General features: G+C 38.0%; 1 protein-coding gene, 1 long non-coding RNA gene and 1 pseudogene across 8 annotated transcripts in view; 1 reads left to right on the top strand and 2 right to left on the bottom strand.

The window, feature by feature from the left end:
* LOC126632815 (uncharacterized) overlaps positions 1-14,870 on the top strand; it is an 88,599-nt gene that overhangs the window by 56,185 nt on the left and 17,544 nt on the right. The window lies entirely within an intron of this gene.
* Positions 6,411-14,243, bottom strand: LOC126631414 (NAC domain-containing protein 2-like; annotated as a pseudogene).
* Positions 7,473-10,879, bottom strand: LOC126632817 (uncharacterized). 7 transcript variants are annotated; one of them, XR_007626839.1, is made up of 5 exons: positions 10,461-10,879; positions 10,218-10,377; positions 10,044-10,112; positions 9,287-9,345; positions 7,473-7,666 (listed from the first exon to the last, which is right to left on the bottom strand). It is a non-coding gene; the product is annotated as an uncharacterized LOC126632817 (long non-coding RNA). The 7 variants fall into 7 exon arrangements; XR_007626837.1 differs by lacking the exon at positions 7,473-7,666 and adding an exon at positions 8,157-8,352; XR_007626835.1 differs by having other exon boundaries at positions 9,287-10,112.

The raw sequence follows: 14,870 nt of genomic DNA, 5'->3' as shown, positions 1-14,870 counted from the left end.
CCAAAAGTGTTTACTATATTTCAGAATGAACTATTTAAAGCTCATGATTGTGTGTTGAACTTCTTAGGCGAGGGTGGTACAGTGAGCAAATATGGACTTGCTCTTCATGGAAGGCATGTATACCATACTGTCACATATGACTCAATTAACATCACCATATCTTGTAGTTGTAAGAAGTTCGAGTTTGCCGGAATGTTGTGTGCACATGCTTTAAAGGTCCTCTCTACAAAAAATATCAAGAGTATTCTTACTCAATACATTTTGAAGAGATTGACAAGAAATGTTAAGGATAAAAGTGCGAAATCTACTTGCATGACTACAAGTGAAAATGACCCAAAGTTAGAAGTAATGAGGCGCTATAGAGAGATATGCCAGTTGAATATTCAATTAGCAATAAGGGCATCAGAATCTCAACAAGCATATGAAATTACTATAAGGGCACTTACGAACACATTGGCAGATGTTGATGCATCCTTCAAAGAAAACACAATTAAAAAAGCTCCTCAAGTCCTCTCCCCAGCCGTCAATAATGTGTCTCCACTTGAAGAAAATATTTATGTGGATGGCGATCATAACACTAGAGTAAGAGGAATTAAAACTAAAGAAAATCAATTAGTGGATCTAGTAGGCCAAAAAGTGCTTTGGAAAAGGCCACAAAAAAGAAAATTGCTAGAAAAAAGGCATTGCATAGATCAAGTACTCCTGCCACAAAGCGCTATGGCTTCCACCCTCCCAATCCAACATGTATGTTTTATCTTTAATTAGTTGACATAATTTTATAAAGGTGTGTTAAAGTAGTTACTTATTTGTATTATCAACTACCATGAACAGACTGCTTGTAATTTAACCATAGGTGTGCCAATCCAAACTATGAATCAGTTACCTACAAACTTTGTTCAGGTATTCCTCAAGCTTCATTATTAGTTTTTAACTTGTATTTGCTTGTCATTTCTTTTCCTTCTTAAATTTATTGAGTCATTTTTTATTTTCTTTGTCCAACCCATGCACTGCATAACTTCCTGGTGGCAATAAATTAAACACGAGTTTTCCAGTCCATAAGCAAAATGTAATGCTTCCACAAATGCAATTTAGACAACCATTTCAATTTGCTTAGGTATTATCACTTTAAAGTGTATTTAGTAATTCACCTTATCATTATTTGAAGTATGTTACTCGCTAAACTTATTTTTATTTGTGTTGTGTGCATGCTTATATATACGCCAACAAAGCCACATGGGAGGCTATATTACTGTAGGCATTTATCAACAATGTTCCTCAAACATGGCTACCTCAATTTACAAGCCAAGAGAAGAGTCAGCATATGGACATACAATATGAAAGTGGAAAAGGATTGTAGCACTGATGATTTTGTCCATGTATTTTTCAAAGAGTCATGCTAATATGTTCTAGATGTATGGTAGAGTATGAGTAAAACTATTTGGGTTTAAAATCAGGATTTCACTCAATTCTTGTATGGTCTTGTGATATTTATAAGCTGACAAGCACATGAATTGTTACCATCAATTTATTAATGCAATTTCATGACCTTGTCTCATGTATCCAATTTCATTGCTACCAGAGCTGTTGGCATCTCCATCTATTATGGTTATATCAAGGTTTTGTGATCTTTCAATTTGTATTAGCACGGATTAGTCGATATCAGTTAGTAGTTCAGGTTCTTTGGATGAGACCATGATATATTATTTGATAAAAACTCCAGAATTCGAACATACTGACGATGAGGATTTTTTAGAAGTTAACTCTATTGACAAGAAAACAACTAAGAGCCTCTTCATTCGTAGTAGTTCATCACACTTCGAATGTAATTGAACACCTGTTTATGCTCGATTAAAACCATGCACCACGTTGATGGTTGCAATAAACCTTTTCATGGCACTTCTCTGCACTTGTACTCTACTTGGTCATTTGTGGAAGGAATGTCAATAGATGAATCTCTTTGCATGGGCTTTTTGGGCTTCATGGTTCAGCTTCTATGTTGTGCTCAACACTTTGCATATGAATTTTTGGCTTCACGGTACAATGCTTGGACATGGAGACTAAGAAAATTGAAATGGAATTAAAGACCAAAATCTAGGCAAAGGCCAGCATTGATAAAAAAATAAAAAAAATAAAAACAAATAGCCATCTCCACTAACTAATCTATCTCAACCCCTTCACATGTCCCATTCACAAATAAAATAAGAAAAAAATTTACATACAGTTGCTCCTTCTCCAGGGTCGTGCTCTACCCTATGCATATGAATTTTTTGCTCCATGGTTCAATGCTTGGACATGGAAACGGAGAACTTTGGAAGCCATAATGAGGAAGAAGGAGAGTCGCGCAACATAGGGATATTTGGTAGAGTCCAGACGTCGTATGCCTTTTACAATTTATTTTTCCAAAAATTTAGTAGATAATAAAAGTTAACAGAAGTTTAAGGATAACAGAAAAATAACAGAGTTAAGATTAGTGAGTGGGTGGACACGTGTCGCATATTTAGAGGGGCCATTGATGCGAAAATTAACTTAACACACAAATTAAACCCTCTTTTGACAATTGTAGTATCTGTATAAGTAGGGATCGTTCTGGACCGGGGATTAGGAGGGTTTGCTAATCTAATTGAAACTGACTTAAAAACACTTAACAAGACTCACAAGACTCCAAACAAACTTAAAAGACTCAAAACAGCACAAAACAACCAAATAGACTCAAAACTGACTCTAAGGAGTTATTTGGACGAAAATTGGTTTTAACTTGACTCAAGACACTTAAAAACACAAACCAAAACAGATTTTAACTAATCTAACACTTCAAAGTAAGGGGGATTGGGTTTTGGACGAAAATAAAGTAAAACAAACAAATTAAAGACTAAAACAGATTTTGGACGAAAATTGGGAAATTGGATGGGTGATGGTCTAGCTAGAAGGTCCTTCTCCACACATGACACACTTGCATACAAGTCAATCTCCAATTGCTTTTCAATAAACCATGAACCTTAACACCCCAAGTTAATTAGGTACGCTTCAATTAACCCTCAGATTTTCCTTAAATCATTGAATTGAATGGAAATAGCGCATCGCAATCAAATTATTCCTTAAAAGTTCCCTACATGAAAGCGCATAATAGAGACGCAATCAAAGATCATTAAGTGCTATGAAAATCATAAGTGTTGACAAGGCATTCGTAACTATGAAAGCGCATGATACTTATGCCAGGAATTTACTTAACATGATTGTGACTAACAACCTTAACTACTTATGAATATAAGTTCATACCGATTAGGTGAAACTCCCTTACATTCTAGCATCAAATTCATGCATGCAAACTAAGTTGGCCACCTTAATAACCATACAAGAATAAGTTTTGAATAAAACAGTTAAGCGAATTGCATTCACAATTTATCAAATCGCAATTGAAAGTAATCAATTCATATTGCAAGTATAATCATGGTTTCGAATTCCCCTCTAACTATAAAGAAATTAGTTCCTCATGTTCGCAATTAAACAAAGATAACTTGAATTAAACATTGAAAACAAAGATAGAATACACCTAGAAACACTCCAGATGGCTCATTCTTCTTCTTCCTTAGCTGCGGCACAAAAGGATTGTGGTGGATGGTGTGGTGGATGAATGTAGGTGATTTTTGGTAGAGGGTGGTGGATTAATTGCTGCACAAAGGTTTGTATTTATAGGGCTAGGGAAACCCATGAATTTCTGAAGGAAAGGAATGTGTATTTGGCACAATTCATGAAGGAAAAGGACTAGGGTTCACCAAAATCTGAAGGGAAAAGGATTGCACAATCCTAAGGGAAAAGGATTGCAGGTTCTAGGGCTTCTAGAAAGGTTTGGGGTGCCACTTTTGTAGGACAAGGGATAAGGCCTTCTAGAAAGGTTGTTTTGTGGCTGATTCCTAGAAAAACAAGGGATAAGGTGTGGCTGATATGATAAGGCTTCTAGAAACCTATTTTAATGTGTCCTAATCTAAAAATAAATCCCCCATGCAGCTGGAATTAAATTAGGATAGGATTAGGATAGGATAAGATAAGATAAGGTTGGATAAGGTTTTAGATAATGTTTCTTCTTTTGAGCTGATTTCTTATCTTCCTTGACTTGGATTTATTTCTTCACTCTTTTCAGCACATTCCTAGCCTCTTGAACTTCAAATTCGTCCATCCATCTTGCTCCATTCATAAGCTATCCATTTGGTGCCCAAAACTGCCTAAAAATGCTCCAAAATGCACTTTCTTGCCAACTTTGTCATATGGACCTACAAACACACGAAAATAGCTTAAAACACTATAATAAACACAAACAAACTATGAAAATGCAAGAAAACAAGCCAACTAAGTCGCATAAATATGCTCCTATCAGTATCAAAACATACCACATCACCAAAATAATCATAATCAACCATCATTTTTGCATTTGCCCAAAAAATGTTAGTTATCAGATCATCTTCATCCACTTGTATTGCATAAAAAATATTGGGATCGTTCAATTGTATTTTTTTGCAAATATTCCAACACTCCACTAGTATCCCCTATCTTCATTTCAGTTGTTCGCTTAGAACATAAGTAATTCCTATAATCCTCAGGAATAAACCCAAGATTTTCACGGCCACCAGCTTGTCTACTAAAAAATTCAATAGTTGCTTTTGGATCAATTCCCGAACTATCAGCCATATCAGCTAAGGTTTTTCGGGCAACACTAATGTTCTTGTGAGCTCTAAAAAAATGTGTCTTAGACGGACTTGTTGTCCCATGTGTATGCTCAGCAACAAAGTCAACCATAAGATACTTACCAGGTATGGGAGAATTTATTTGCAACCTTGATTGGCACCCAAATCTAGTCTTAGTACGATGATGTTGAACATTAGCATCATGTTTATCAGGTCCACGGTAACCTTGAGTAGAGCAAACAAAAAGCCTGTCTTTAAACGTGCCATCTTCCCTTTTATGTGCATTGTTTCTTCTAATGCCGAAGCCAACATGATATACATAAGTCTTGTAAAAATTATACGCTTGAACTTCTGTTTCAAACTCCAAGCCAACTGTTGGAATGAATTCTTTTTGTATTTTGGAATGAATCAAAACAATATTTTCACCATCTGTTGTATCTTCTAACTTTTTGTCACTGCACTCGCCTTCAACAAAATTATTCATGGAAATATCACCTTCGAAATCCAGCTTACGATGTGCTTCAGTTTGATACTCCAATGATGTCCATATTCTGCAAGTAAAAAGAAAGATTGTCCACAATTAATTGTGATGCTTCCGAGACCATAATTGAAATGGAATTAAAGACCAAAATATGGGCAAAGGACAACAATGGTTAAAAAACAAAAAACCATCTCCACTAACTAATCTATCTCAACCCCTTCACATGTCTCATTCACAAATAAAATAAGAAAAAAAATTTACTTACAGTTGCTCCTTCTCTAGGGTCGTGCTCTACTTTATGCATATGAATTTTTGGCTCCATGGTTCAATGCTTGGACATGGAAACGAAGAACTTTGGAAGCCAAAGCGAGGAAGAAAGAGAGTCGTGCAATAGAGGGATATTTGGTAGAGTCCAGGCGTCGTATGCCTTTTGCAATTTCTTTTTCCAAAAATTTAGTAGATAACAGAAGTTTAAGGATAACAGAAAAAATAACAGAGTTAAGATTAGTGAGTGGGTGGACACGTGTTGCATATTTAGAGGGGCCACAGAAGGACCACAAGGGTATTTGGGTGCAGAAAATCTGGACTCGCATGAGAGAGGGTTGTGGGGCCTAATGACACACAAACCAACTCTATAAATTCCAACAAAAGTATAATTACTAAACTATACAAATTTTGTTTCATTTGCTCTCATGCGTTCATATCAATGAGAACTATACGAATACAACAAGAAAGGAGACAATATGAATTAAGCACAAATGTCCGCATAGAATTTCACTTAGTGATACAAAGACATCTTCATCATTCTACAACTTCTGAAATAAAATTCAATAAAATCAGAACAAGTCGCGGCATCCTAAAAAGCCCCCTTCTCTTTTTTCAAAACCAAAAATACCACGACCTAAAACAACATTTTCATTTTATGTGCCAAGTTTGAATCAATATCAATAATTTACAGTAATTTACAGCACACCATGCCTCCAAAGAAAAATAACTAAGGACACATGACTATCAAAGGAAAAGCATAGTAACTCACTACAACCATGATCTGAATTACAAACAAATATTAGAATTTAGATAGTTTGCCTTCAATATCACCATGTGAAATTTGTGAACAACATAACCTACGTGTACAAATGTTACACATTTTACTACTAAATGATAATATTTCATAATGGATAACGTTCGAGAGACTAAATTTTTAAACCAAAGTTTGTAAATTAAATGACGTATCACCAATAAGAATTAAATACGTTAATCAACACTTAAGTGATAATTCAATAATTAATAACTACATCATTTAGTTTACGAAATTTGATTTAAAAAATTTAGTTTCTTTCATAATAATTTTGTGTTGCAGAATACGCCCGTCATTTTTATAATTTTTATATCCAACGGTCCCAATTCACTTTTGGACCCCAAAATGTTGAACCCACAAGTGAAATACCAACCCCAATCGAATCCCTATCCTAATCTCAATCTAAATCCCATTTCGCTCTCCAAATCCATCGACGCATAAAGGCACTATCATCAACTTCGGTCTCCTGTTGTCGTCTGATGCGCCGTCTCATATATGTTTACAGTAGTCCCTAACACACGATCAAAATCAATAAGGCTTCTGGAGGTACATGAAGATGTCCTGTAGCAGGGACATCTGATTGTCACTCTGGAACTACGCCCTGAACCCGTTCTCCATGGTGGCATCCGTGTGATTGTAAAGGAATTCAAGGGCTTTCTCCCACTCCTTCCATTTAGGCTTGCTCTGCACCTCACACGTGAACCTCGGTGACACCACGTCCTCTGAGCAGTTCGAGTCCGTGTGCAGCTTTGGCACCGATTTCGACGTGTCGAAGTACACGTAATTGTTCGGGGGCCGAATGGGGACCACCGCAGCTGGTGGCTTCCCATCCTCGAACTCCGAGCTGGTGCTTACGTTATGAATCCTTGTTTGCTATTCTTTTTCTTGCTGCTGAGGCTGCTGCTTCTCCACGGTGCCCTTCTTGTTGTATATTCGGCACAGAACCTAATCATCCAGCTGTGAAAATGCAGACCGTTTATCGGTATCCAATTCAATTAATTAATCATTCACTAATTAAGAAAATAAAAAAGTTAAATAAATCCTAACCTCAAATAAAATCCCCTTATCAAGTCAGTCTTATCCTTTAGTTATCGCTAATAGCTTTAGTCACCATCACTGTCACAGCCCGTCCCGGAATTATTAATTCCGAGGACGTGAGATGACCAATGTGACCTTAAACGGGATTAAGGTGTGGTGACTACGAGGAATTCGACGGTGTTCTGACAGATTGGATACCAACTGACACACCCCGTCCCGAAGGAGGGCATGCTGGCCGTCACGTGAGAGTGACGTAACCATTTGCACAGTACGGAAGCTTTAAGATACAATTTATAAGTTGATACACCCGAAGGTGAGTCCTAATTTTGTCCAATCTGTCAGAACACCGTCGAATTCCTCGTAGTCACCACACCTTTGTGATTCCTGAACCTGGAGGGGCGCAAAACCAAAATTGAGTGGGTCAGTAAAACAATTCTTTTTCCAAATCCAAACATTTCTCAAAACGTTGTAACCCCTCTCCGTAAAACCTGTATACTTTCCCAGAAATGTAAAATATAAATATACATATATATTCTCAAGACTTCAAGTCGTTAACTCAACATTTTCATAACAATTATGCCATGCCACATCATCTCAACATTTCTCATATTAATTATGCCATGCCACATCATCTCAACAGTAATAAGGTATGAATGCATCAACATAATCATATCAGGTGCAAGAAAGTAATCAACCGTAGGCCCTCTAATAGCCCTGTACGGTTGAACCTAGAGCTCAAAATCTATCATTATCACTCTACCGGAGTCACCTCTGTGACCCGTCCGGCCTTCTGCACGCAAGTTACGCTCTAGTGCTTCTCATAAATCATCTGTGCACATAATCTAAGGTCACCCACCAGTCGGAATCTCACTAACACTCTCGCGACTAACTGACACACCCCGTCCCGAAGGAGGGCATGCTGGCCGTCACGTGAGAGTGACGTAACCATTTGCACAGTACGGAAGCTTTAAGATACAATTTAAATTGATACACCCGAAGGTGAGTCCTAATTTTGTCCAATCTGTCAGAACACCGTCGAATTCCTCGTAGTCACCACACCTTTGTGATTCCTGAACCTGGAGGGGCGCAAAACCAAAATTGAGTGGGTCAGTAAAACAATTCTTTTCCAAATCCAAACATTTCTCATAACGTTGTAACCCCTCTCCGTAAAACCTGTATACTTTCCCAGAAATGTAAAATATAAATATACATATATATTCTCAATACTTCATTTCACTTTTTCAACATTTTTCATATCAGTTATGCCATGCCACATCATCTCAACATTTCTCATATTAATTATGCCATGCCACATCATCTCAACAGTAATAAGGTATGAATGCATCAACATAATCATATCAGGTGCAAGAAAGTAATCAACCGTAGGCCCTCTAATAGCCCTGTACGGTTGAACCTAGAGCTCAAAATCTATCATTATCACTCTACCGGAGTCACCTCTGTGACCCGTCCGGCCTTCTGCACGCAAGTTACGCTCTAGTGCTTCTCATAAATCATCTGTGCACATAATCTAAGGTCACCCACCAGTCGGAATCTCACTAACACTCTCGCGACTGGTCTGTCGTACCCACTCCGCGTGGACTGTACGACTAGCATCTACTTGGATCCAAGGCGAGCGTGCGATGCGGTGAATACTATAAGCACTAAACCATGGTGCAGGATTTGAGCTCAATATATATCATCATCATCATAACAGTAATTAAATACTCATCTGTGCGTCCACCGCACCATTTCATACATATGCATCATAAATCAATTCTTACCTGTGCGTCCACCGCACCAATTCATACATATGCATTATAAATTAATTCATGCATGGCATTTCAACTCACATTTCTATATACTTTTCATATCAATTCTATGCATGGTATTTCACTTCCCGTTTTTCCACATAACTCATATGCATTTCATTTTAAACATAATTTCATTTCAATTCAATTTCTGGGAAACGTCAAGTATATATATATACGGAAAACAAAACTGCCCACTCACCTGGAGTTCGTCCAACAACTCCCTAGCACCACACATCAAGGCGTCATGACGATCGCCGCCTAGAATAATAATCAAATCCAGGCTCAGAATTCATATCGATAGAATACATAACTTATATAAAATACGTCACTACGTTGATCGATCCGGAAGATCTGCCACTCAGATTTTAAATCCATAACTTCCAGAGGTCCACATTATACCTCTAGGACAACATCCTAAAATTTCATTACCATCCAACGGTCGGATCTCCGTCAATTTCCAAAACTAAGTGACGGTTAACATTTTATATTATGGACTTACAATTCCAATTCCGGAAGATCCGTAACTCGGATTCCCAATCCGTAAGTTCCAATAATCCTCAAATATTACGTATTACAACGTATCAAAGTTTGGTGACGATCCAACGGTCGGATCATCAATTCACATTTTCACCTAAATGTGAAAACTATAAAACGTTATTTGAACACCTAACCAACAATCCTTAATAACTTTCTCATACGGTGTTCAATTTAGGTATATGAATATACCACAGTGATCTACTCGACGTCACGGACGTCGACATATTTTTAAAATAATTTTATTTTTATTTTTTATTTTTACTGTAGCACCTTCTTCTTCCTTGGGTCGCCGGACTGGTTTTTCCGGCGGCCGTTTTCTGGGCAGTTTTTCAAATTGCCATAACTTTGTCATTTCTCAACGAAATCAAGTGATTCAAAAACGAAAGTTGTAGCCCTTGAAGAGACAAAGAGAATGGTACCTTGAAAAACACCTAGTTTTCCGTGGTTTGGCCGGAAACTGCCTCGAAAGCCTCGGAGGTCGCCGGAAACTGGGTATTTTTCAAATGAGTATAACTTCTTCAATACTCAACGAAATTGAGTGAAACAAAAAGGAAAGTTGTAGTACTTGACGAGACGAAGAGATTGATACCTACCGCGACTCCTAACTCGCCGGATATTCGCCGGAAAATGCCTCGAAAGCTCCGGCCAAACTTTGAACTTGTCGATCTCCGTGTTCTTACGTCCAAAAACTTCCAACGAAGCACTCCGAGCTTCCTTGGGACCTCACTAAGCTCACTGTGAGCTTGGATTGTCCTAAAACAAAGTCAATTCGAAGATCATGAACAGTGCACTTTCGCGGGGAGTTTAGAATCTAGGTTTTCCGAAGTAAAACTTACCTGAAATTGGTGTCTACGTGATCGTGGAAGTTCCAGGAGTCCAAATGTGGTCTTATCTTGGACGTTTGTTTATGTTTTAGGTGGTTTTGGGTGAGGTTGAGCGTCGGAGAGGAAGAGAGAGAACTGAGAGTGAGAGAGAGTCGTGAGGGAAGAGAGATAGAGAGACAAGGTACGGGAATTGGGGAAGGTTTTGAGGGATGTGGGGATCCCACGTGTTCAACTCAATCCAAATTGTTAAATTTTCGCCCCTTAGTCCCGTTTAAGGGCATTTTCGTCTTTTCATGTCCTCGAAATTAAAATTCCGGGACGGGCTGTGACAATCTTCCCTCCTTATAGAATTTCGTCCCCGAAATTCCAGCAACCAACTAAATCAACCATACTCCAACAATAGCTTCGGGTAAATCTTTCTCATCCGATTCTCTTTTATGAGTTTTGATGTTCTGGTTGGTGATTGGAATTTCGGGGACGAAATTCTATAAGGAGGGGAGATTGTCACAGCCCGTCCCGGAATTATTAATTCCGAGGACGTGAGATGACCAATGTGACCTTAAACGGGATTAAGGTGTGGTGACTACGAGGAATTCGACGGTGTTCTGACAGATTGGACAAAATTAGGACTCACCTTCGGGTGTATCAACTTATAAATTGTATCTTAAAGCTTCCGTACTGTGCAAATGGTTACGTCACTCTCACGTGACGGCCAGCATGCCCTCCTTCGGGACGGGGTGTGTCAATCACACAAGGGAATTGTTATTAGCACTCTAAAAATCTCATTCTACACTTCAAACTTTCTATATTAGGAAAAAAATTTATATTTGTGAGGAGTGTAGAATGAGGTTTTTGAAGTGCCAATAACACTTTTGGTGCGAAAATTAACTTAACACACAAATTAAACCCTCTTGTTGTCAATTGTAGTAAAGAATGTAAGTAGGGATCGTTCTAGGCCGGGGATTAGGAGGGATTGCTAAAACACTTGAAACTGACTTAAATATGTGAAAACAAACTTAAAAGCATGAAATTAAAGTTACAAGACTCAAAACAGATTATAGAGACTCAAAACTGCCTAAATACAACTCTAAGGCAGTTTCTGCCACTAACACTAAGGTTGGACGAAAATTGATTTTATCTTGACTTAAAACACTTAAAAACACAATCTAAAACAAGTACTAACTAATATATGACTTTAATAAAATAAGGGGATTTTGGTTTTGGACGAAAATAAGGAAAACAAAACAAGTAAATTAAAGAATTAATGAAATCTGCACGAATTTGAGTAAATTGAATGGATGGAAGGCTAGCTAGGAGGTTCTTCTCCACACATGACATACTTGCATATAAAACGATTTCCAGTTGCTTTTCAATAAACCATGAACCTCAACACCCCAGATTAATTAGGTACGCTTAAATTAATCCTCAGATTTTTCTAATTTCATTAAATTGGATGATTGCATACAACAACCCAAAGCATTGACAAGTTCCCTACATGAATTGCATAATAGAACAAGTAAGAATCATTAAGTTCTATGAAAATCATAAGCATTGACGAAACACTTGTAACTATGAATTGCATGAAACTTATGCCAAGAATTTACTTAACACGGTTGTGACGAACAAACTTTACTACTTGTGAATATAAGTTCATAATGATTAAGTGAAACTCCCTTATATCCTAGCATCATATTTATGCATGGAAATTAAGCGTGCACTCTCAACCAACATACACAAATAAGTTTTAATTCAAATGGATAAGTAAATTGAATTCACAACTTATGAATCACAACTGAAAGTAATCAAATCATATTGCAAGCATGAACATGGTTTCGAATTCCCCCCTAGCTAAGGGGGGTTTAGTTTCTCATACTTACAAAGCAAAGATAAACAAATTTAGACATTGAAAACAAAAGAAAGAAAACACCTAAAAACGCTCCAACAATCCAACTTGAATGGCAAGCACGTCCAAGCACTTTCCTTCCCTTCCTTTGCTACGGCACAAGGTGTTGGTGAGTGTTTGAAGGTTTGTTTGTATGGAGGAATGGATGTGAGGATGAATGGAAGTGTTTGGATGAAGGTTGTAAGATGTGAATGTAGTGTCTTTAGATAGATCTCCCCCAAATTATGGTGAAGGGTGGATGTATTTATAGGCTAGGGAGAGGAGTGTATGGAGTTGTAATGAGTGGATGTAATGGGTGTAGTGGGTGAGTGTTGTGGTAATGAGTGGATGTAATGGGTGTAGTGGATGAGTGTTTGGTAATGAGTGGATGTAATGGGTGTAGTGGATGAGTGTTTGGTGATGAGTGGATGTAATGGTTGTAGTGGGTGAGTGTTGTGGTAATGAGTGGATGTAATGGGTGTAGTGGATGAGTGTTTGGTAATGAGTGGATGTAATAGGTGTAGTGGATGGATGTTTGGAGTTGTAGGTCAACACACTTGCACACACACATGCTGATTTCTAGCCTTCAAATCTTCAAAAACGTCCATCCTCATGTCTCCATGCTTGCACTATCCAATCTTGGCTAAAAAATGCTCAAAAATGCTCTGAAATGCACTTTCTTGCCAACTTTGTTATTATGACCTACAAACACACGAAAATAGCTTAAAATGCATAATTAACTAAGAAATAACAACACAAATGCACAAGAACAAGCTAACTAAGTCGCATAAATATGCTCCTATCAAATTCCCCCACAAAAAAAGTCAATTTGTTTTTCCAAAATTGGAAATTTTTAACACACCGTTGATCTAAAATAGGTTCAATCTCCACCATCCGCATACAGCGCCAATTCGTGGAATGAACAAGTGGGACTCAAGCCCATTTGGGAAATATTATTTACGTTAAAATTTTCTTCGCTTATAAATGAGAGATTTAAAATTCAAGCCTCATAGAAAGTGAATTTGAACTACATTTTTACAATACATATTACTAACGTATTGTGACGCTAGATATAAATAATATTATTTGTTCAAAAAAGAAAAAAAATGATTTGAACGAAGTCGTGTCAATCGAATCGTCATCATCATGCAACTAAGTTACAGATTCATAATTTTACCCCCAACCCTTAATCTTACAAGAGGGAGAGTAACGTGCATACCTTGAGGCTATTCTTTTTTTTGCGGTGAGCGGTCCATGTCGGCGAGGTGGTACTTGTGCATAATCCAGTTGGTCTTTTCGCCGCGATGCTTTTCAGGCATAGAACACCAGAGCTTTCTTAATCCCCATTGGTTTCGGATGCCCAATCGGCTTATCGGCACCGGTCACCTTCTAGTAACCGCTTCCCGCCGCCCGGTTCGGCCTCGAACCGTTCGGGTACTTCCGATCCCTTGGCGAAAAGAAATACCACTCTTTCTCTCCGTACAACACCAAACCTGCAATACAAAATTTAAATTAATAAACTAATAAATATTATTTAGAAAAGAAAATCTATGATAATTTGGAAAAGATTCCTAAAATTTAGGGGATAATTACTTGGGAGCTCCCAGGGGTCGTATTTGTAAAGGTCAATTTTGGCGATGATCAGGACGGATATTGGCTGTGACACACATTTCCGGTAGAGGTAGTGCTTCATGAGCTCATCTTCCGTCAGGTGGAACCTGAATCCTAGTGATAGCTAGAAATCGGTGGACAACATTTCAACTGGTGTTGTTCGATTTGAACGCTGTTGTTTGCTCTCTCTCCCAATCGGTACTCACCCTCTGTGCTAAACAAGCTATAGTCGAAATTTGAAAGTTGAAATGCGAGTGAGAGAGGTGAATATATAGGGTGAAGAGAGGGGAAGGGAATGACATGTGGTAGAAGGTAGAGGGTGGATGGTTCTAGAATCGACGTGGGCGATGAGAAATTTTTAGTTGTGACGGGCATACGGATGGTACACCACGTGTTTTTATGCAAGTGGTGGAAACTTTTAATTTTTATGTTATTAATCTTTTAACTTGCATAGCTCACAATTTATATAGAGACACATGATGTACCACCTCGTGTGACGGTCACATTGAAAAATCTCTCGTGCGCGATAACCTTTGTGGGCAGTCGTAGCAAACAGGTTTTTGGGGGCATTTTGCTGACCGCAGCTGGACGCATGTCACTAATGGAAGTGCGGTGCTTCACGGCGGTTGCGATGTAGTCACTGCTTACACCACTTCTTTTAGGTGGGTATGCGAGTAGGTTTGGGTCAGGTTTGCCAGGGATCTGAGTTCATTCGGCGGATCAATGAGCTAGTGCGCTGGACTGTACACTGTCAGCGCTGTCATGTTTACATGTGTGGTGTATATATATGTGGTTATTTTGGTTTGATAATTCTTGCTTGAGAAAATGTTACATGTGTGGTGTATATATATGTGGTTATTTTGGTTTGATAATTCTTGCTTGAGAAAATGATTAAACTGGAAATTAGAAGAAATAGTAGAAAAAATGAT

This window comes from Malus sylvestris, chromosome 8, assembly GCF_916048215.2.
Source record: "Malus sylvestris chromosome 8, drMalSylv7.2, whole genome shotgun sequence".
Taxonomy (NCBI): domain Eukaryota; kingdom Viridiplantae; phylum Streptophyta; class Magnoliopsida; order Rosales; family Rosaceae; genus Malus; species Malus sylvestris.
The sequence above is the reverse complement of the archived record's forward strand: the minus strand, read 5'-3'. Positions and strand labels throughout refer to the sequence as shown.